This window comes from Rhinopithecus roxellana, chromosome 13 (assembly GCF_007565055.1).
Source record: "Rhinopithecus roxellana isolate Shanxi Qingling chromosome 13, ASM756505v1, whole genome shotgun sequence".
Lineage (NCBI taxonomy): Eukaryota > Metazoa > Chordata > Mammalia > Primates > Cercopithecidae > Rhinopithecus > Rhinopithecus roxellana.
This window is the reverse complement of record NC_044561.1, coordinates 74,604,302-74,626,818: the sequence shown is the minus strand read 5'-3', so window position 1 is coordinate 74,626,818 and position 22,517 is coordinate 74,604,302. Positions and strand designations below refer to the sequence as shown.

The following is a 22,517-nucleotide window of genomic DNA, read 5'->3' as shown; positions in this document are numbered from 1 at the left end:
TTCAATGCGAGTGTATGTGGTTTTTGGCCAGTGGTGACAATCTCACCCCTGAAAGTTTTGGGAGACCAGTTTATGTTATCTTGAAGAACTAGGGATTTCTCGTAACTATGGAAACATAAATCTCGGCATTAAAGAGTCAGAGAGAAAACTGCTATTGTTGCCTTGACAACCCATAAAACCCCAAGTCTTTGTGGTTAGGAGTAGAGATAATGTGCCTTCAATCTTTTAAGCTAATTTACTTGTGGGAAGGAGAAGTGGAAGTGGGCTTGGGCACCCTGTGGAAGCAGATGCTGCCCTGACTGGGTGTGTGCGTATGAGTCTTCCCAGGCCCACCCTGCCGAGTGGCAGGTGTCCAGTTCTGCCTAATAAATGGCCGAGATGTCCTGGAGAGTCTGTACCAAAGGACTGGCTCTCATGTTCCAAGGAGGCCCTTGTTTCTTGACTCTGTAGGTCTGTAAATGGAATGACTTCCACTCCTGTAATGCAGAAGTTAACTGTTTTCAGCTGTTTTTGGAGGGGCTGTGGCTACCTGAAGGGAGCCAAAATCTTTTGTTACTGGGGCAGATACTCAAAAGCCCTTTCCCTCTCCAAGTTCCTGGCCCTCACTTTTTGTAAGAAAGGCTGGGAATTTAAGGTGTGCAGCTTCCGATGAAACGAGGGGTTCTGAATTCATCGCACAGCTTCTGCACCTGAGGCACTGTCGCCCTTGAACCTGCTGATAAATGCCCATAAGCACTCAGAGCTCGGGGCCACGTTTAGGTTTCATTTCTGTGTTCCATGAAGAGATTATTTTTTCTTCCTTAATATCCTCAGCGGATATTGTGCCTCAACGTGGCACAAAAATTTCTGAGTTGATGTCCAGATGAAATCTGCATGGAGAGTGTCCTCATGGCAACTCTGGAGGACTGGCGAGAGGCTTCCTGTTCTAACTAGAGAACAATGACATCGCGTCTTCTTGAGGCTGAATTGCCAGCTCTCTTTGTTGGGGAAGATAGCAGCGATAGATGAAAGGAAAATTGGAGGAAAGGCTTTTTGAAAATCATTACATTGCCAAGTGTGGGATTTTGGATCCCTATTCAGTGGATGGAACATTGAGTAAAATGAGAAAACAGCACACACAGAAATGCCTGTGGTGTGGCCGATGAGAGGGGCAGGTGGAGCGGTTCTACCCACCCTACCGCGATCCTGGCCCTGTCTCCACAAGAGGTACCTTTCAACAGTTATCCAAATGTAAAATACATTCATATAGAGAGAATGATGTGTTCAGAAACCTGGAGGTCACCAAATGGCCACGCCACTTTGATGTGCTGAGGGTTTGTCTTCTAGCCCGACCCCAGCTTTCTCCCCATGATCTGAGAAAATGGCTTTCCCCTCCCGGGGATACTTCAGGAAAGCTCAGTGTGGAGAATTCGGGATTACACAAATTTATCAATCCAAGGACTCCTCAATAAAACTCCTCCTTTTGGGGAGATTTCAGTGATTCAGCAGTTATTGGCTGCAACCTGTTCTGTTGGAAACAGTGCTGGGGATGTGGCCAGCGACAGCGCAGGTCCCCACCCTGGGGGGGCTTCAGCTTGGAAAGTAAATATCTTGACTATGCTACCACTGTGATTTAATTCCCAAATGTGGACATTTCACAAATGTATTATAAGAGGTGAAGTGTACCTTCATCACAGAACAAACAAGAAGAAGCCAACGAAGCCCGTGGGGCTACAGAGCTTTAAACTAGATTAAAAGCAATTATTTACTGAAATAGCCAATAACACACTCCCTGACCTACAAGGTGCCTGAGCCTCCTTTTCTTTTATCGGTTCAATTTCTTCATATTAAATGTGGACAAACGTGGAGCATTGTCATGGAAAATCAGCACATTGGTGAATTAGAAAATGATCTGAAAGCACTAAAAGTGCAGGTGATGAATCCATTTTAACGTGCTGCTTTCCTGTTGACTTTGCAGCCATTGAATTTGCTGCTGATCTGAAGTATATTTCATAAAAAGTTGCTTCACTAATAAAGATCAGACAAGGACTTCTCTTATTAAGTCTTGGATAACAAGGGAAGATGTGTACCGGTTATTGTGGGTGATTTCTAACTGCTGTTTGTCACACATGAGTGAGATTACATACATAAATTAATCATCACTGCCCCTGGATGCATTTTGCAAGTTACCTTAAAAACTCATTTTAAAAAAGCATGCAGAAAGTCTCATCCATCATCTCCATCTGTTGCTTTTTCCCTCCATGACCCGGCATGGCTTCACACCGTGATATTCTTTTTTGCTTTTGTTTAAAACAACCACCTTTAAAAAAATAAGTTTCCAAACTAGGGATTAGGGAATTGATTACGTGGTGACGTGGTGCTCCTTACATTTCAAGAAGTGGGAGGGAAGCGGGAATTTTAAAGTGGATGAATCACGGGGGGATTAGAGGGAGCCACAGCACCTGGAGATGGAAGCGTTCATAGTGGATTGCATGGCTTGTTCTGAAACACTTCTGCTTCTGCTCTTTGAAGGCCAAATGGTGGAGAATAACTTATTTAGCTGATGCACAGAGAACAAAAAGAGGGATGATGGGTGACAGGGTGCGGATCAGTAAAGGAGCAGACGGATTCTCCTCTGAGAAGTGGGCTAACCTTCTCCTTGCTTCCGAGGGGAATACTAGGGAGGTGATACCTCAGGCTCTGGCTCAGTCCTTCCTGGGTCTTTTCCTGCTGAAGCTAAGTGCATATAGATTGGTTTTCAAGTTCCCAGGTGGAAATGTCTTGTCCAAGAAGCTGTTATGCACAAGACATTTCTTTTTCACAGTCAGCCATTCTCTAGTTCGTTTTCCAAGAGCCCACTAGATCCTGGGTAAAATTGTAGATGCTGGGGTCTCTGTGGGGGGCCAAGACATCCTACAAATGAAGTGATATTTGGAACAATATTGCGCTGATCAGAGGGTCAGAGAGAGATGTAGGTGCCGATGTCAATGAAATCCTGATCTGGCCATGTTTGAACGAACCTATTTAAGCCCAACCTCACTTCCTCAAGTTCTTAAATTCCTCTTGACAACAAGCCAGTCTGGGTTGAATTTCTGTCAGTACCAAAAAAGATCTTGGCTAACAGGAAGTGAACTCTGGTTAAGTGAGAGCAGCTCCTGGCATGTGGTTAGGACACATTTGAGGGTCATTGTGGTTTTTACTGTCACTGTGGTAATTCCCCAGGGGCTCTGACCCTCCACCTTTCACCATTCCGGAGCACAGCCTCCTTCACCAGCCTCAGGAAAGAAGCAGGCTCCTGCAGCAAAGTGGAAAGCTGCTCCTGCTTTCCTGGTCTAGGATTAGGAAAGTTCCAGGTTTTATTTTTTAAAATAGTTTTGATCAAATCCTGAAATTTTCCAGGGGTTCACAGTTGGAAGAGGTTTTACCTAATAAGAAATCACTCTATTCCTCATGCTAAAGAAGTGATTGTTGATGCACTGTGGATTTTTGCCTCTCGGCGAGTGGTAGCTGGGGGAGGACTGCAGAGTCATCTGTTGTTTTTGGATGTCTAGCACTCAATGTCCCTTTTTCTGGTGACAGCATCTCTCTTTTCCCCTGGGGACCCGTGGTATTCTCAATCTGTGAGGTTCAGGTGGACTGACCAACATGCATAGATGGAAGCCGTGCTACAGCTCACACCTGCATCATCCCGAGGAGGACGAACACTTTCTGGAGGGAGCAGGGACAGGTTTGAGAATTCTGAGGGTTCCATCTCATCTCTGCTAAGATTGCTTCTTGGCTGTTAAGGCTCCATTCACATGTATGTAGTGCCTGAATATATCCACAACAAATGGGGAAGGATGATGTGATAGATTGTTTGTAAAAATGGCCAAAATTCTCCATCCCTCCTCTCTCATTCTCTTTGCAATGTGACCTTTCAGCCATCCTCCCCACCCCCATCAAGAAGTGAGGTCCACATCTTTACCCCTTGAATCCAGCCTGGCTTAGAGCTTGCTTTGGCCAATGGAATATGGTGGAAGTGATGCTGAGCTTGTCCCAAGCCCAGGCCTCAAGCACCCTTGTGGCTTCTGTCTGCTCACACTCTCCCTCCCTTGTCCCTGCCTCAGCAACCTACTGCCTCTGTGTGGAAAAGCCTGGCATAGCTTAATGAAGAATGGGGACCACGTGGAGGAGAGCCTGATTGTCCTGGATGAGTCCCTCCTGATCCAGCCTACAGCCAGATGCCCCCCAAACACGTGATGGAGCTCAGTCAGGTGAGCATGAGAGAGCCCAGCTGAGACCAGAAGAACCACCCAGCTGACCTCTACTGCAATGATAAATACCAGATTAAGCCACTAACTTCTAGGGTTATTTGTTACACAGCAAAAGCTAACTGTTGCAGACGTCATCAGTCAGGCTTATTAGGTACTAAATTGGTGGCTGTGGTTAAAAGTTGTATAAACATCATTTAACTCCACACATCCCAGGAAGCTTTGGAAGGTCACTGACTTTGAAAGCGCAAGGTATTCTTGTTGCCATGGATACCTCCATTGAGACATTAGAGTGCAAAGAGAGAAACCTAGTGTTGCCTTGACAACAGGTTTGCAAATCCAAGTCTGGTAAGGCAAAAGACTACAAAGAATAGGAAGAAGGAGCGGGGATGGGGGGGCAGAAATTAGCCTAAAGAAGCTTCACTTCTCCCAGTAAAACAACAACTTGCCTCCATGCAGTTGAGGGTCTGTTAGAAGAAGCACTGCCTGAATGGGGAGCTATAAAGTGAACAAAAGGAAGCTCTTCTCTTTTCATGGCCCATCTCCACAGCAGGAGAAAAGTCTCACAGCCAGGGAGCAGCATGAGGCACTGTCACTAAGTGCTTCCTTTAAGAGTTCGCAGTTTGCTGTCAGCCAAGCTTCATTCCAAGAATTGGAGTTTTCTCAAGCTGGAAGGGGTCTGAACAGCATTGAGTCCCTTACTCATCCTCTCCATCAGCTGGAGGGAAGCTGAGGTTCTGAGAGGGAAGAGAGCTGCTCACAGTCAGACGTGCCATTAGGATTTTAGTCTAGTCTAGTGGGTAAGCACTCAGGGCCCGGAGTCAGACATACCTGGGTACAAGTCCTAGTGACACCATTTACTAGCTCTGTGACATTCTGCAAACCAGTTGATCTTGTAAACTCTGTAAGATGAGGATATCACTAATGTCAGCCTCAGAGGGTGGTGAGAACTCAGTGAGCTAATGCATGAGAAGCACTTAGCACAATGTCTAACCTGCAATGAGCTTTCAATAAATTGCTTGCTATTCTTTTTACTATGATCACGTCACTCTGCCTCTACTCTTCAGACTCATCAAAGTAGTACCAAGGAGGCCCGACTGGATCCAGAGTCTCTCTCGAGAGGCTTGGTGGTCCATCTTCGATGCCCTGTGTCATTTTCTGTATCATACAATTGGATGTCACAGTTTCTAATTTTCAAAGCCATTGCATTTTCTATTTCCTCTCCCAACAGCTTGGCTGGGCAAGCAGGAGGGGCAACAGTAGCTTCATTTTTTTTTTTTTTTTTCACTTTGTCAGGGAGGAAATTGAACCCCAGGGAGGTTTGACGATCTGCCCAAAGTCCCTGGGAAGTTTCCGGCCGTTCTGGGGCTAAAGCTCAGCTCTCTCGACTGCATCTCCTTCCCACCCCCATGTGGCTGCCCCCACAGAACAGCGCGTCCACGTAGATGGCCCAGATGTTGGGTTTAAGGGAGAGAGAGAGAGGAAGTTTGGGGCATCTGTTTATGAGAGAAAATCGTCAGCCGTGCGTGGAAATCTTATGCATAGCAAATAAATGATGGGCAAATACCCACTTGCATATTCAGAGGCACATTTCAAATGTGAACATCCTGTGTCACCAAAACAACCCCAGCTAAGAAGTTCTGTCGGGGATGGAGGACTTTTTCCAAGCCTTTGTTTTGGTGGAGTCTCTGTGCATGGCCTGATGTGATGAGGTAGGGGTTGACCCAGAAGTCTAAGGAGGTCACCACCCTATAGGAAAGAGGAGCCCGCAGACAGCAGTGCCAGGGGTTAATGGGGACCCCCAAATGGGGAAGGGAAGGGGTGTAGAGAAAGTCAGCAGCCCTGTCTGTATTTGACAAGCAGGGCAAGGACGAAAGCTCAAGGAGAGCGATGTGGAGGTGACTCGATGACAGGGTCAGTGCAGGTGAGGAGAGTGGGCTACCCGTTAATTCCCAGGAACATGGTGGTCTTCCCAGCCCCGCCACACAGCTGCTAAGGGATCTTGCTTTCTGATGAATGTCTCTAATCGGGGCATTTGCTTTATAGCAGCATTTCTGGGCTCCAATCAGGCATCTCATCCACAGAACATAAACCAGATTAAGAAGCTCTGTGAAGCATATTTGAAGTCAGTGCCAGTTGAAAGGATATTAAAGTTCTGACTTCAAACTAGCTGAGCCAGGGCACACGGAGCAGGCAATACAGGCCTTCCTCCTGCCAGGAGAACCTTTTCCATTCCCCGTGACGGTCAGGGTTGTTGGGTCAGGTGTGGGGACAAGGTGGGGTGGCCTCCTATGCAAAATAATCTGTGTTGGTGGCAATGTCAGGTGATCCTCCAGCAGCTCAGGAAAAATAAACTCTTCCTATGGCTGTTTCTTTGCCCTCAGTTCTGAACGGGAGGAGGACACTGGGCTGCCTGTTTGTGTTCTATAACTCTAGCCTCCAGGGTCATTCCTCAGGCCCCATTGCCAAAGAAAAATCATGACTGTGTTGGTGGTCTCATCTGGCCTCCTGTTACCATAGGCTGGCTAGAAGCACAGCTGGGTACAGAGTCTGATTTTGAATAAAACTGTCACCTCTTTTGTCCCTTGGCAACATCCCTCAGTGCCACATAGGGTTTGTTTTTGTGTACCTGATTCACCATCTGTCTCAGGGTTAGCAATCCAAGTTCTGAAATCATTTGGGCTTCACAAGCATGATTAGCTGTTGATCTGGCTTCTGTTGACTCTAAACCCCGGGTTGGGGGATTACAGATGCACCTAAGCAGCCTGTGCAGTGGGGCCAGATGCCTCCATGGGTACAGCATGTCCAGGATTGTTGCTGTTTGTTGCTGGGCTCACCACCCCAACAAGGAGGAGGTCACACAAGGGGACACAGAGCTTGTAGTCAGAAAACAGGCGTGCTTGTCAGGTTGCCTCTCTGAACCGCAGATCTCTCTCGTGTAAGGGGCTGGCCCCTTCGAGAGGCTCAGTGTAGAATAAAATGGCTCTTATTGCAGTGGGTGTGGCAGCCCGCCACTCCTTGTTTTTGCTGGTTTAAGTGTCCACCCTCCTCCACGCTGGGAGTGTGTCCAGGATGAGGATCCCATCCCCGTGCAGGGGGTCAAGTCTGATTGGAGGCGATCATTTCTGGCTGTTACGTTCCTTAGACCAGGGCTCAGTCTGGAGTGAGCAAGTATTTTAGGCCTGGCCAATGCGGCAAAGATAATGTCTGCTGGGGCCTTCTGAAAAAAATTTCCTTAAAAAGAGGCTCAAAGAAGAGAGATGTCTCTTTTCTTTGGCTGGACATTATTAGGACTAGATATGATGCCTGTGACTACATGAACCATCTTGTGACTGTGACAGCCTGAGGACAGAGCTTGCACACTAGGGATGCAAGATCAGGCAGGTATTAATAGAAGGGACCTGGGTCACTGCTAGGAGCTGTGGCTCCTGCGCACTTGCCATCCCCGGCCCCGCCCTGCTGTAGAATCTCTTGATATGTGAAATAATGCAAAGTCCTTATTGTTTCAGCCATTCGGAAGTGCTGGCTTCTGTGACTTGCAGATCAGTGCACCCTGAATGCCTTGCTCCTCCAAGTGGCCCCAGCATCATCACCATGGGGAGCTTGTAGGAAATGCAGACTCTGAGGCTCCCCCCACGCCCCCGCAGCATCACCCTCTGTTCCTTAGTGAGATCCCCAGGCACTTTGTGTGCATACTGCAGTCTGAGAAGCTCCACCGATGGGTTTACTTTTTGTCCAACATGTTCTGTTGAGGAGGACTTGGGTTTTAACAGTAATGGGTTCAATTTTTTCTCAAGACAGAGTAGGAGGTGTTAGCTATGCAGATTTTGAAATCTCAGCTATGTCAAGGAATTGGGGAAAAGCCCTGGAAGGAAGGTGGAGGGCCTAGCTCATCTCTTAAATAAAATTATGAGAGAGTTGTTTAGTAGTTCCTGCTTTACCCAACCATTTTTCATTGACTCGTGTTTGGGTACCACATTGATTTTAATCTAAAGCTGTGAGTGCAGTAAAATCTCATTAATTCAGGCCTCACCAATTTTGAAGTGATAATTTAAATGGAGGCTGGGCTGGCTGGTGTGAGAGCAGGATTGAGAGCAAACTGTTCTGAAGGACTTGGGCTCACCAGGTGGGTGCAATGAGATGCTTCCAATTATAAACGACCCTTGGTGTGTTTGAGTTCAGCAGGAACCACACTTGGAAATCAATCTATCAACAAAGAGTTATTGAGTGTCCCTTATGCAAACGTACCCGGCTGGCAGAACACACTTGGTTAGAAGTTACTTTTAATCATTACCCATGCTGGAAGTAACAGATTTCTTTAGGAAATGCCATTTCTTAAGCAGCCTGTGCTCCTATCCTAGGCCACCTTCCCCATGTGTGCCAGAGCACTTTGCTCTTGAACGGCCCCCTCTCTCTCCCCTGGTGTCAATTCCCCTTTACCCTCCAAGGTGTTTATAACTTGCTGTAGGAACTTCTTGGATTGTAAAATAACATAAAGTCCCTATTGTTTCAGCCATTCGGAAGTGCTGGCTTCTGTGACTTGCAGATCAGTGCACCCTAAATGCCTTGCTCCTCCAAGTGGTCCCAGCAGCGTCACCATGGGGAGCTTGTGGGAAATGCAGACTCTGAGGCTCTGTTCCTTAACAAGATACCCAGGTACTGCGTGTGCACACTGAAGTTTGTTTCTCTGCTCTTAGGAACAGCTGTCCGATCTTCATTCCATACTCTCCTCCAGCCACGCCCTATTTTTCTGCTTCCCTTTGTCTCCTCCAAGAGTTGCCTGCTCCCGTCTCTAGCTGTCCTCCATTTTCATTCAAACGCACTGAAATTCAGCTTCCATGGCCACCCCCTTTTCATACAAATGCACGGCCTGAGGCCGCACATTGACAGTCTCTCTTCTCCGCTTGCTGTCCCCATCAGCCACCTTGCACATGGTTGGTCACTCTCCTTTTCTGGAAAGACTTTCTTGCTTGTCCTCTAGGACAAACTCTTGATTATCTGTGAAGCATGGGTCACTCTGGCTCCGTCTTCTTTGCGTCTTCTCCTCTTCTGAGCTCTGGGTGTTGGGTCGCAGGACCCGTTCCTCCCTCTTTCCTGGGTAAGCGGTGGAGAGTATGGCTTTGAGCATCTGTTGGATGCCAGTGGGCTCCATGTTTATATTTCTGCCTGGGTTGCTGCCCCACCCAACTGGTCCCCTCACTGCCCCACTGCCCCTACCTACCTCATGACTCCTCATCTGAAGGGGTGCATCCCAGGAGGTTTACTTCTTGGGTAAATTTCAACTCCATTCTTCCTTGGGCTCCGGGCAAAACTCTCAGAGGATCCTTGATCCTTTCTCTGTCTCACACCTTACATCTAATCACCAGCAAGTGCCCTTGGGCCTGCCTTTGAAGTATAGTCAGCATCTGGCCATTTGTCCCACCTCCATCACTGTCTCTTGAGTCCACGTCACCATTCCATTTCCCCTGATCATAGACCATCTACTTCTCATGGCTCCCCGGCCTTGTCCTCTCACCCTAGAGGCTTTTCTTTTCCAGGCAGTCCATGGGATCCTGTGAAAACCTAGGTCAGGTCATGATGCTCTCTGGTCAGATCTTCCTATGGCCTCCATCTCACTTGGGGTAAAGTCCCATGTCCTTCCCGTGGCCTCGAGGCCCTGCACCTTTCTGCTCCCAGCCAGCCCCACAGGGCTCCCTGTTCTTCCTCCATTGCCACACATGTGTGTTTCAGCCCAGATGGTTGACACGTGCTTCCCTTGATTTCCATAACTGTTCCCCTCTGATGGGCTCACTCCTACTTCATTTGATCTCTACTCAGAGGTCTCCTACTTTATTTTCCAGCCTGGTGGTTTTGCCACCTTGCCTGTGAGATATTTGTGTGCTTCCTGCCTGTGATTCCCTCTGGAATAGAGGAGCTTCAAGGGCAGGGCATGGGTTGTTTTGGTTCCTGCAGCACTCTCCACCCTCAGGAAGCATTTCTCAAATGAGCAAGTACTCCCGCCAGTGGAACTTTTCTGGCCTAGACAAAAGAGGAAGACTTTGAAGAGGATGCAGAGTGGAGTCTTCCACTCTTCCCTGGTGAGCTCACAGGGCAGTGCCCACATGGTGTGCCAAGCCTGGGAGACATTCCTTCGCTGTAGCCAGCCTGGCACTGGCTGGACGCTGGGCTGCCTACCCTGGGGGCCGTGGCCTTGGCACAGTGTTAGGCGTTTGCAACCATGTGTGTGCAGCACAATCCAGAAACAGACATTTATGTAAATTTTCATTTATGTAAGCACATAAATGAAAAGATGATTACAGATTATGACAAACGCCACAAAGAAAATAAACAGGGTAATGCAGTAGTCACAGTGAGGAGGGATACTAATTAGGTGTTTTTTAAAAAATTAGGTATAATTACATATGGTAAAAGGTACAGACCAAGTGTTTGCTTTGATGAGCAGTGGCCAGCATGCATACTCCTGTCCCTGCCGGGGTATGGAACACTTCATCTTCCATCTGTCTTCCCTGCTGTCCCTCCCTAGTCGTTCCTAGAAGGGACCCCTAGATGACTGGCCAGGGAAGGCCTCTCTGAAGAGGTAGCATCTGAACTGAGCCCTGAAGGAGTGGGAGGAGGTGGCCACGGGAGACCTGGGGGACAGTGCCCAGATGCAGGATGGTCCAGGAGGCAGCGTGGCGGGGAGGAGTGGCTGAGACAGAGCCGCAGTGTGAGCTGGGTGGTGGGCAGACCACATCGGCTCTTGCCAGCTAGGGGGATGCACCTGGCCTTTATTCTCCATGAGATGGTAGCCTCTTGTCAGGGGGCTGGGGATGGCAGAGGCAGTGTGACCAGGTCAGAGGTGGTGGTGGCTCAGGCTGGGGAAGTGGTAAGAAATGGGTGTACTTTAAAAAAACTTTCTATTTTGAAATTATTTATTTATTTTTTTGAGATGGAGTCTCACTCTGTTCCCCAGGCTGGAGTGCAGTGGTGCAATCTCAGCTCACTGCAACCTCCGCCTCCTGGGTTCAAGCTGTTTTCCTGCCTCAGCCTCCTGAGTAGCTGGGATTACAGGCACCTGCCACCATGCCCGGCTAATTTTTGTATTTTTGGTAGAGACAGGGTTTCACCATTTTGGCCAGGCTGATCTCGAACTCCTGAACTCAGGTGATCCACCAGACTTGGCCTCCCAAAGTGCTGGGATTAGAGACATAAGCCACCGTGCCTGGCCTATTTTGAAATAATTTTGGACTCACAAGAAGTTACAAAAATGGTGCAGAGTTTTACCATGGATCCTTCACCTCTCTTCTCCAGTGGTAGCACCTTATGGAAGCACAGTGCCTTATTTAGCTGTCGTCGGTTTTTGCATGCATTCATGTGTGTGTATGTTGTGTGTATGTATGTGTGTACGTGTGTGTGTGTGTATCTAGTTCTGTGCCATTTTATCACCTGTGTAGATGCGTGGAACCCCCAACACTAACAAGACACACAACTGGACCTGGTGCGGTGGCTCACACCTATAATCCCAGCACTTTGGGAGGTTGAGGTGGGTGGATCACCTGAGGTCAGGAGTTTGAGACCAGCCTGGCCAACATAGTGAAACCCCATCTCTACTGAAAATGTAAAAATTAGCAGGATGTGGTGGCGGGCACCTGTAATCCCAGCTACTCAGGAGGCTGAGGCAGGAGAATTGTTTGAATCTGGGAGGCAGAGGTTGCAGTGAGCCAAGATTGCGCCACTGCACTCCAGCCTGGGTGACAGTGTGAGACTCTGGCTCAAACAAACAAACAAACACACAAACAACACAGAACTGTATAGCCCCATGAAGTTGCTGCCTATGCAGCCCCTTCATGGTCGTAGCCCACCTCCCTAACCTCCAGCCAGCACTCATTGGTTCTCCACTTCTGTAATTTCGTCATTTGGAGAATGCTATACATTGACTCACACGGTATGCGGGATTGGCCTTTTTCATTTCACTCAGCACAAAGTCCCTGAGATTCCTTTCTGTGCATCCATGCTCGTTCCTCCTTCTGGCTGACTAGGACTCCCTGGGGGGCTTACCTATCCACCTGTTGAAGGACATTTATTCCATTTATCCTATTAACTAGACTCAGACCCTATGCAGACTTCAGGATTCCTGACGGACGTTGAACCAGAGCCAGCAGCCTTTGAACTGGGTGTGGTCAGAGCAGAAATGAACCTCCTGGCCTTGGTTTCCTCATTTGTAAGATGGGCATAAGAACAGTACTTCCCACACAGTCTCGATGGTGGGATTCAGGGAGCTAGGAAGGGCCTGGCACCTGGTAAGAAGCTGACCAACATTTGCTGTTATTAAAGAGACAGGGCCATTAATTTGCTGGGAGGAGAGAAGGTTCTCTTGGGTGGGTGTCGTGAGAGGTGTGGCATTTAAGCCGGGCCTGGAAGCACACTCCTGGCTTCAGCATCGTGTTCCTTCTCTCCCTGTATTTTTCCAGCAGGTTGTGAACCATTGTAGCCATTGGAAGGTGTGAGGGTTTGCAAAGTGTGAAAAGGCCCCTGAGTTTCCAGGGTGCACCGAACTGCTGGCATCCGGCCTGGCACTCTGAGCAAACAGACACCTGATGGTTCTCCCTTCACCCTACACATTGCTGGGGCAAGGCCCAGAAAAAGAAGTTTGAGGCATTTGGCTCCCCTCCCCTCCTAATGAGCAAGACAGGCTGTGTGAACATGCCCTGTGGATGTGAGTGCACCTTGGGGCTTCTAAACACCAAAGGCACTTTGGAAAGGCAAGGTGCTCTGTCTGGCGGAGCTTGATGGTGTTGTTGGAAGCTGCTGGTAATGGGCTTAATCTACATTTGAGTCCCAGGATGAAAAATGCCTCAAACTCACGTCTGGACACGTGAGTTCGGTATGGACACGTCTGTGCCTTTGGTGTTTAATGGATATTCTGAATGGTTCTTGGGAGGGAAGTCTGGGAATTGGGAGCAGTTTTCTAGCTTCTGCTTTCAGGACTCAGGAACCTAGTGTCTGGGTGGGGCTCTTGGCCCTGACATTTTCTGCCCGTGGGACTTTGATAATGGCTGAGCTCTGTGAGCCCCCGTTTCCTCATCTGAAAGGAGGGCTAGTAGATCTCTTATCACAGCTGGTTGTGAGGCCAGAGTAAATGGGCGTGGAAACATGTGGTGCATGTTTCACGCTCAGTAAACATGAGATGTGTCTGAATCCATCTCCCTTTGAGACACTCTTTTGTGGGCAAGGTTGAAGGAAATGCTAGACTCCCAGCTTTAACCTTCCAGCATCCACTTTGGGTCTTGGGGCTGCTTCTTGGTTTGGAGTTGGAAAAGGCATCCTCTCTGCCCCTTCCTTTCATATGTTTGAAAAGAGCTTTGTGGTCATCAATACCCAAGTCACCGTTTCTGTACTTCATGTTCTTCCCCAGCTCACATTCTGATGTCCTCGGAGGACAGGAACCGCACTCCTAATAAAGGCAATGATTCCTACTAATAGTTGGCTCCTGCACTAAAGCCAGGGTCCTGGTCCAGGTGCAATAGCCTTCATGTGCGTCAGTTCCGGGGGTCCTTGGGAGAGCCCCACATGGCGGGTGTCATCACCTCTCATTTGACAGAGAGGAGGTGGAGTTCCTTGCTTCCTGATACATGCCAGTGTGTGTGGCTCCAGAAGTCTTGGCCTCGAGGGGTTTCTTGCTGCCTACTCTGCCCTGCACCCCATGGTGGTCCTTGCCCGTTTACCCTCCACTCTATAGACCCCAGCCCCACACAGGTGTCCCTCTGAGCACCAGGATCCTTAAGGAAGGGCCTGGACTAGAACAAGGAGGCCTGCTCCTTGGCACATTTTTAGGGGAGTGAGGGATTGAGTGGGTGATGGGTACAGCCCCAGGGAGGTGTGAAGCAGCACTGCAGGCATGGCAGGGTCGGCCTTGCAGAGCCCTTGTCTCCAGGGCGTGAGACAGATTTATCTCTATCCATCCAGGCATGGCCAGGTCTTTAGAGTGTTGGCATTCTTTGTGCCTCATTAAATTGCTCTTTTCTTCATAAAATGGAAACTGTTTTCATTGTACTTTTTTTGATTATAAAAATGGTACATGATTACTGTAAAGAATTCAAAGCACACAGGAAAGTATAAAGATAAAAATTAAAATTCCTCCAGTTCTCTCCACAATGGGGTAACATTCTGGATGCCTCTTCTCTGGTGTCTCACTGTGTGCAGCACACATACACCCCATTGTATGAGAAATTTCACACAAGTGGGAACATTGTCCTGTGCTGTTCTGTAACTTGCTGTTTTTTTCTGCATGATAATATGATAGAGACATCTTTGTAAGTAAAAAAATAAAAACTGTAGCATTCTCTCAGCATTTTAAATGACTGCCTTGCATTTCAGCGATGTCCCATAATTTAGTTGCTCAAGCTTCTTCTTGTTGGAGGTTTAACTTTTTTTTTTTTTTTTGGCCATTGTCTGCCTTCGGTAAACTGTCTTGTATATACCTATTGTGAATGTGTCTGATTATGTTGTCAGGAAAAATTTTCTAGATGATTAATCACTGTGCCCATATTGCCAAGCTGGTCTCCAGAAAGTTTACTATTTTACATGACCATCAACAGGGCCAGAGGAGGCCTGTTCCCTGTAGCCTTGCCAAGCCCAGCTTTGCCAATATCTCACCTCCTTGTCAGTCTGATAGATAAAAAATGACATCTCATTTTCACCTGCTTTTCTTTTGATGATCAGAGAGGTGAAGTATCTCTTCATGGGCTCCTTGGACATTGGCATGGCTTCTGGAAATGTCTTTGCCTATTTTTTTTTCAATTGGGCACATTGTCTTTTTTATACTTTTCTGTAATCACCAGATTGCTACACTGGTGAATTAACTTGAATCCTCAGCAAACTTTCAACTTCATCTCAAGCACCCCTCAGCTGGAAGAAGGTGAGCCGGCCAGGGCTGAAGGCTGCTTCTCCAGCCTTGCTGGCCTGGATGAGCTGTGCCAAGAGTCGGCTGCACTGAGGCTCCGCTCTGCTGAGGCTCCCAAGGTCTGACAGTGGCCCCTTGCACTGCTGACCACAGCTGGAAGCTTCTCAACTGACCTGTTAGGGCCTATTCAACCTCTGGTCCTGCATGACTTCCATAGGATTACTTTGGACAGTTGTTATGCTTGTTTTTCCAGTAGGAAAACATACCTCCCCTGTCAAGTTATTATCCAAAGTCAATGTTTATGATAATTTAAAGCAACGTATGCAAATGCAGATCTGTCCATAGGCACCTCCATGCAGAACCAGATGGCCCTGCCCATGGGCGGAACAGGTGGTCCCATGTATGCCTCGATTTGACAGTTGCCAAGGAGGAAAAGGGAATAGAAAGCATGGATTTTGGGTTATGGGTGTAGGGCTGGGGACACAAAAAGCAGCAGATAAAGGCTGGTTGACCAAATGAGCAAGAAGTACATGCTGGAGTCCAGGGGTCAGAGACTCGAGAGCTCATCTCCCTGCATTCTGCCATTTTCCAGCTTGGAAACAGACACTCAGAGAAGGGAGGCAGCTCAGCGGCAAGGACGAACCCTGGAGTGAGAGTGCGTGCCTACCCCTGGCTGTCTGCTCCTTTAGGCTCTGCTTGACTTCCATGCTGCTCACTCAGGTCTCAGAGAAGAACGCATCATTGCCATCACGTGTGGGTCACTGGTCAGCAGTGCCGTGGGCTGAGATGATGATAAGCACATGCCTTCTGGGCTTGGCCCATGGTGGGGCTGCTGGTGTTTTGGGCCCTGATACGGGAACACCTCGCAGCTCAAATGCACCTCCTTGGTTCCCAGCAGACGTCTTGGGCATGTTTCTGGGTCAGCTCCCTGCTGGCTTCTCAGTGGCATTGAGGACTGCCCCAGAACCCTCTAACATGGACTATCATGCCCAGAATCTTGCTGAATGGTGGACAGGGAGCAGTGGCTGTAACACCCCGCAGATCCCCTGCTCCCCTCCTGCCCTCCCTCTGTACCAAAGGGGACTTGAAGTAGCAGAACCCAGGCCCAGAGCAGTCTCTCTATCCGTGGTGATCTTATGTCCTTGTTTGGTTATTTTCTTGTCTCTTGTATTTCCTTATGGGTACTATGCCATCCTGCTCACCACTGTCACCCAGCACCAAGGATAGTACCTGACATGTAGAAGGCCATTGATTGCTAAATAAATGAGGAACAAAGAGACTGAAGGGAAAACAGCTGCATGGGGCTTTGTTTATCTGCTTTTCTCTCTTTTTACCTTTAAGCAGATGGAAACTGTGGGCTTTCTTTTCAGTCTACTCTGAGAAGCTACAAGTAAGACACTGGACCTCTCAGAAACCTGAGAAGGACAAGAGAAACCCAGTGGTCCCACCATGGGCCAAGCCAGAAGGCATGTGTTTATTGGGTTATGGGTGTAGGGCTGGGGACACAAAAAGCAGCAGATAAAGGCTGGTTGACCAAATGAGCAAGAAGACACTGTCCTCATGTGCTTGGCTCACCATAGACTGGCCATGTGGCCCTTCTGTTCCCAACCTCTCTGTGCTCATCTGGGATGGAAGCATCTGCAGTCTTCCTCACAGAGCCCTGGAGCCACATGGGTTGGGGTGGAATCTCAACTTTGCTTCTTACTAACTGTACAACCTTGAGGGAAGTCATTCGATCTCTTCATGCCTCAGGTTCCTCTTATAAGTGAGGCTAATAAAAGTACCTGGCTTAGAGGGTTGTGGTGAGGATTGAGGAAGACCATGCGTGACAAGTGTCCACCTCCACTAGCCCCTTTCCCTCCAAGATGGAAAAAAATAACTATCTGCATGGCAGCAGGAACATTGATTACTGGTTCCTCTACACCAGCTACCCCAGCGGTCCTCTTTCAGCCTCTTAGTAGCTCTAAGGAATGATGACTATTATTCTTCTTGTTGACCCATAAGGAAAATAAGCCACAGAGAAGGGACTCACACAAGATCACTGGGCTCATGTTCTACTGTTGCTGTAGAAAATTACTGTGAATTTAGCAGCTTGAAGCAACACCCATTTATTATCTCACAATCTGTTTGTCAGAGGTCCAGGAATAGCATGTCTCAGCTGGTTCCCTGCTCTGAGTCTTACAAAGCTAAAATCAAGAAGTTGGCAGAGCTGGATGTGGCATCTCATGCCTGGAATCTCAGTGCTTTGGAGGTGAGATTGGGAGGATCACTTGAGCCCAGCAGTTTGAGACCAGACTGGGCAACATAGTAAGCCTCCATCTCTACACACACACACAAAATCAGGCATGATGGTGTATGCCTGTGATCCCAGTGATTAGGTTGGTGCAAAAGTAATTGCAGTTTTTGCCATGACTTTCAGTGGCAAAGCTGCAGTTACTTTTGCACCAACCCAATACTTGGTAGGCTGAGGTGGGAGGATTGCTTGAGCTCAGGAATTTGAGGCTGCAGTGATCCATGATGGCACCACTGCACTTCAGCTTGGGCAACAGAGCAAGACCCTGTCTCAAAAAAAAAAAAAAAAAGAAAAAGAAAAAGAAAAAAAAAGTCAGTAGGCTGTGTTCCCTACTGGAAGCCCTGGTGAAGCTTATTCAGGTTGTCATCAGAATTGAGTTCCATGTGGTTGGGGGACTGAGGTCCCTGTTTTCTTACTAGTTCTGGGCCGAGGACATTGTCAGGGTCTAGAGGCTGCCTCATTCCTTGGCTCATGGCCCCCTTCAAGGCCAGCATGGGCTGTCAAGTCCTTCTCATGCTTTGAGTCTCTCTTCCTTCCCCTCCTGCCTCATCTCCTACCCTCCACTGCCGCTTCATTGCCCTGCCTTTCTCTTCTGCTTTTAAGGGTTCATGTGATTACTTCAGCCCCACCTTTATAATTGAGAGTATTTTTCCTATCTGAAAGTGAGCTAATTTGTAACCTTAATTCCATCTGCAAAGTCCTTTTGCAGCAGTACCTAGATTAAAGTTTGGTTGAATAACCAGGGGATGTAGTTAGAATTCTGCCTTCCACATTACCCAGAAACTCAATGGTGGGACAGGACACCAGCTCTGTCCTGAGATCCTGGAGCTCAAGATGCCCTCTGACACCCAACTGTTGCTGCACTTGCACGTTCATGTTTAAACCTGCCATGATCCTTTGCGGTAGATACTGTAGCTCCCTCTTGATTGCAGTCCAAAACCTATCCCTGTCCCCCCGAGCTTTCATCCTGATATTTGGCTCATTCTAGGATAAAATGTTGGAATTTGGCCATATTCTTTTCTTCCCCACCAGAGTCCAGACTTCTGTAAGGCAACATAGCAAAGGCTACAAGTTGTCCCCCCAAATCTTTTTTCCTTTCTGTCTCATAGCAACTGATCCCCCAGGTTTTACCTGGACACGTGGTCACCCGGAATAGAAATAAAACTTTCTACCTTCTCTTGCAGCTAGGGATGGCCTGATGACTAAATTCTGGTGAAAGAGCTGTGATCAGGAATGAGTTATGCAGTTTCATGTCCTACCCTTAAAGGGAAGGGGCGCGCCCACCTTCCACCCCTTTGTTCCTCCTGGAATAAGCTGGTTAAGCACCTTGGGCTATGTGGGCATGGGCATTTGTTAGGGAGAAGGAGCAACCAGTTAGAATGAGCCTGGGTCTTTGACTTTGTGGATCTACCACCCACCTCTGCACTGTCTGTGTTGTGATTATTATACAGAAGACATTAATCTTGCTTAAGCCACTGTTATTTGGGGTCTCTATTACAAAAGCCAAACTTTCATCCTAAGACAGGCAAAATCCGGATTCTTTAGATGTTATATGTACTAATATGCCTTTAATATGCTCCATATATATATATATATATATATATATATATATATATATTTTTTTTTTTTTTTTTTGGAGTGCATCAATAAAGTGCTGTATACAAGATGAAAAATACCTTGCGTTTCTCACTACATTTTGTGTAATCAGTCTCTATTTCTGTTCACCAATGATGTCAGGATGGAGAACAGGGAGTGCCAAGATATTACTTGACATCTCTAGGTCCTAAGAGGTGGTCAGCTTCAAACTCCGACCTTTTAAGTTCTCTTGGTGGCTCAAACTTTATAGGGTTATCAAAGCTGGAATCGGCATCAGCTCTCTGCCCCTGGAAGAGTTTCCTTTAATTCCGTAGAAGTTGAGCTGACACAGGGTTAGGGACTCTTGTGTGTAATGGAAGTTGCAAAGCCGGAGTCAACCTGGCGTTTTTAACCTTTGGTTTATGGCAGTACCATGAGCATGGCCACATCCTGGCAGAAGCTCCAGGCAGGTGGGAATGGTGCCAGCAGAGCGTTTATAGCAATTCGCACTGGTGAAGGGACCTGGCAGTGCCCATGTTTTCCCTGGGGCACAGCTGTGTTATTCTAAGATAGGCCTACTCTGACCCTGTGTCACATCCTAAGCCCTTCATTTCAATTCCTGTGTCATTTCTGCACGTACCCCCCAGTTCCAAGACTGTGGCTCCTTCCTCTCTGGCTATCCCACAGAAAATCGCTAAAGTCCTTTGGACTTAATGCATTGGTTACCTGCTTTCAGAAACACATTATTTTCAAAATCCCAAGCACCAGGTGTTAAATGTGTATCAATTACTTGACATATTTAATTGCAGGATTAATGCTGAGACACAGTAATGTATTTAAGGACACATTAGATGTATTATTTTAAAACTGTGATTAACACCGATTTTGAAGCATTTTGGAAGACAAATTAAATGATTGAAAACCACATTCTAGCATTGCAATGTTTGTTCAACAAAAGCATTTGTGGAAATTAGGTGTAATTCAACCACCTCATTATACAATTAGTTGTTTAATTCTGTCTGCAGGCATTTGAGGTCATAATCAGGATGAAGCTGTGGCTTCTGGGGCATGACTGGGCTTTAGGATGTGTCTCCCCACTTTCCGTGGTGCTGACAGGCTCCCCATGTTTTACGGTGCTGTCTTCCCCTGCCGCTAGTCTCCTCTTCTGCCATGCTTCAGTCTCGCTGGCCCCCGTCCCCTGATCACTGTGCTTGTTTGCACTTCACTGCACTCTGGCTTGCCCTCTGCTCTGTCTGTGAGGCCATTGTTACTGTTATTCAACAAATATTTTTGGTTTTTCTCACAAGCACATAATAGATTATGCTCCATTCCCACACCTCCTCGAAGTTGGGTCTCCCTAGTAACTAAGGCAATGTGGGCAGAGGGACATGTGCCATTTCTGGGCGGAAGCTTTTAGAAGCCTGTGGAATTTACACCTTTTCTTTTCCTTTGCCATAGCAACTGCGGATTCTCCAGACAGCAGCTTCTCCATCAATCTGGGGTCTTGAAGATACCTGTTTATGGACCTGAAGTATAAAGTAAAAACAAACCTTTATTGTTTTAGGCCACTGAGACTTGGAGAGGCTCATGATCTAACTGGCCTTGATGGACACAGCCAGGGGATGTTCCTTTGGATTTTTCCTTGATCTTTGCTCTCTTATTTTTCAGACTGTTCTCAAATCCCCTCCTCAGAAAGGTCCTCTCTGTCCATTTCCCCGGAGCCACTTTCAATTTTGTTTCCTGCTTTTTTTTTTTTTTTTTTTAAATAGTGATTACTGCCTTCTGACATTATTTTATTTACATTTATAAATAACGTGAAAATTTATAAATAAAGTGTTTCTCCATCTCTGTAGTTCTATCATTTGGAGAATGGTATACATTGAATCATACAGTATGTGGGACTATTATTTTTCCACTTAGGCCTTGAGGTTCATCCACTTGCTGGGTGTAACAGTAGTTCCTTTTTATTGTTGAATAATATTTCTATGGTATGGAAGTGCTATGGTTTATTTAATAATTTACCTGTTGAAGGACATTTATTTACATCTATAAATACAGTCCACTCACTGTATTTCATTATCTCTAAGATGGAAACGTGAAATAAAAATCATTTTTATTTTCCATTCTTGTTTCTGTTTTTCTGTTTTTACTCCATCCAGCCCCCTAAGTTTTTCACATGTTTGCTTTTCTGAAATCAGGATGGCTCTTAGAGTCCACAGTGTGCTATTGAGGCCATGACACAGGAGAATTACCTGCGCAGGGTGTGAACAACCAAATGACCAGCGGACACGTGTAACTAATACACAACTGACCAGCATCAGTGCGCTGGAAAAGAATCCAAGATTGGACAATGGAGCCCTCTTTTAACCCCTATGAATGTTGTGGTTGCAGGGACAGACTGGAGGACGGGGCAAGTCAAATATGTTTAGTGACATTGCTGAAGTGGGACCCGAAGCAGGAAAACTGTATATAATTTTAAAGTGTCCTCAAAGCCCAGCACTCTTGACTTTCAATCTTCTTATGGATTCTTTGAAGAAATGCCATATCATCAGTGCTCGTGGATGAATGCACAGAGGGTGATAGTGTGTGGAAAAACCCCAAATTGATGAGTCTGAGTTGAACAGTGATTCACAAGAATTGGACTCAGTGTAAAGTAGTTTGAGGAATAACAGCCAATTTATTTCACTTGTATTTTCATTTTTATGTATGCTCAATAGTAATATGTGATAAAAATCTGTCTAATTAAGTCTTAAAGAACTCTTACAATAAGTAAAATTAAAAATTCTAAGTGATAAGAATGCATTGTATCATGGTTTAATTGGCAGCGTATTTTTCTTTCACAGTGGAACAAAAAATAATGGTGCTTCTTGCAATTGTGTGTCTTAGAGGTGATGAAATGTGGTATTTCTTTTGGAGACTGCCCTTATCACAAAGACATCTGCTGTGTCATTCAGTTCAATTTTAGTTGAGTTTAACAAGGCCTCTGGCCATTTAGAAAGTTGGCTCATTTGGGCTCAGAGGCTACTGTGATTTTAAATTTGACCAGATACCTCGACTGGAGAAGAGCTGGAGTTTTGCTTCTAGCCAATCCATTGGGTACCTAAGGTTAGCCTGGCCAGAGAGTCTGCTCCTGGTTGAGACGGGGCCCTCCACCCCATGGGAACAGTAAACCACAGAACTTAGGCATGTCTGTTTCACCATCGCAATGTTTTTTCTGCATACATAAATCACTTGACTACTATTTAATTAATATTCTTCATTTCTGAAGCCTTTTATTTTTCGATAACTATAGACCACAGGAAGTTGCAAAAATAGTACAGAGAGGTCCCAGAGACCTTTCACCCAGTTTCCTCCAATGCTAACATCTTATTTAACTACAGAAATTGCCAGACTTTTCAGAGTGACTGTCCCATTTTACATTCACACCAGCAACTGGGTCTGGGTGACCTAGTTTCTCCACATCTTTGCTAGCATTTGGTGTTGTCATTTTAAATTTCAGCTATTTTGACAAGTGTGCAGTGATATCATGACTTCACTT

General features: G+C 46.8%; 1 long non-coding RNA gene across 1 annotated transcript; it reads left to right on the top strand.

The window, feature by feature from the left end:
• Positions 1 to 5,853: 5,853 nt before the first annotated feature.
• Positions 5,854 to 20,765, top strand: LOC115892809. The gene is made up of 3 exons (XR_004052728.1): positions 5,854 to 5,941; positions 8,743 to 8,885; positions 20,438 to 20,765. It is a non-coding gene; the product is annotated as an uncharacterized LOC115892809 (long non-coding RNA).
• The last annotated feature ends 1,752 nt before the right edge of the window (positions 20,766 to 22,517 follow it).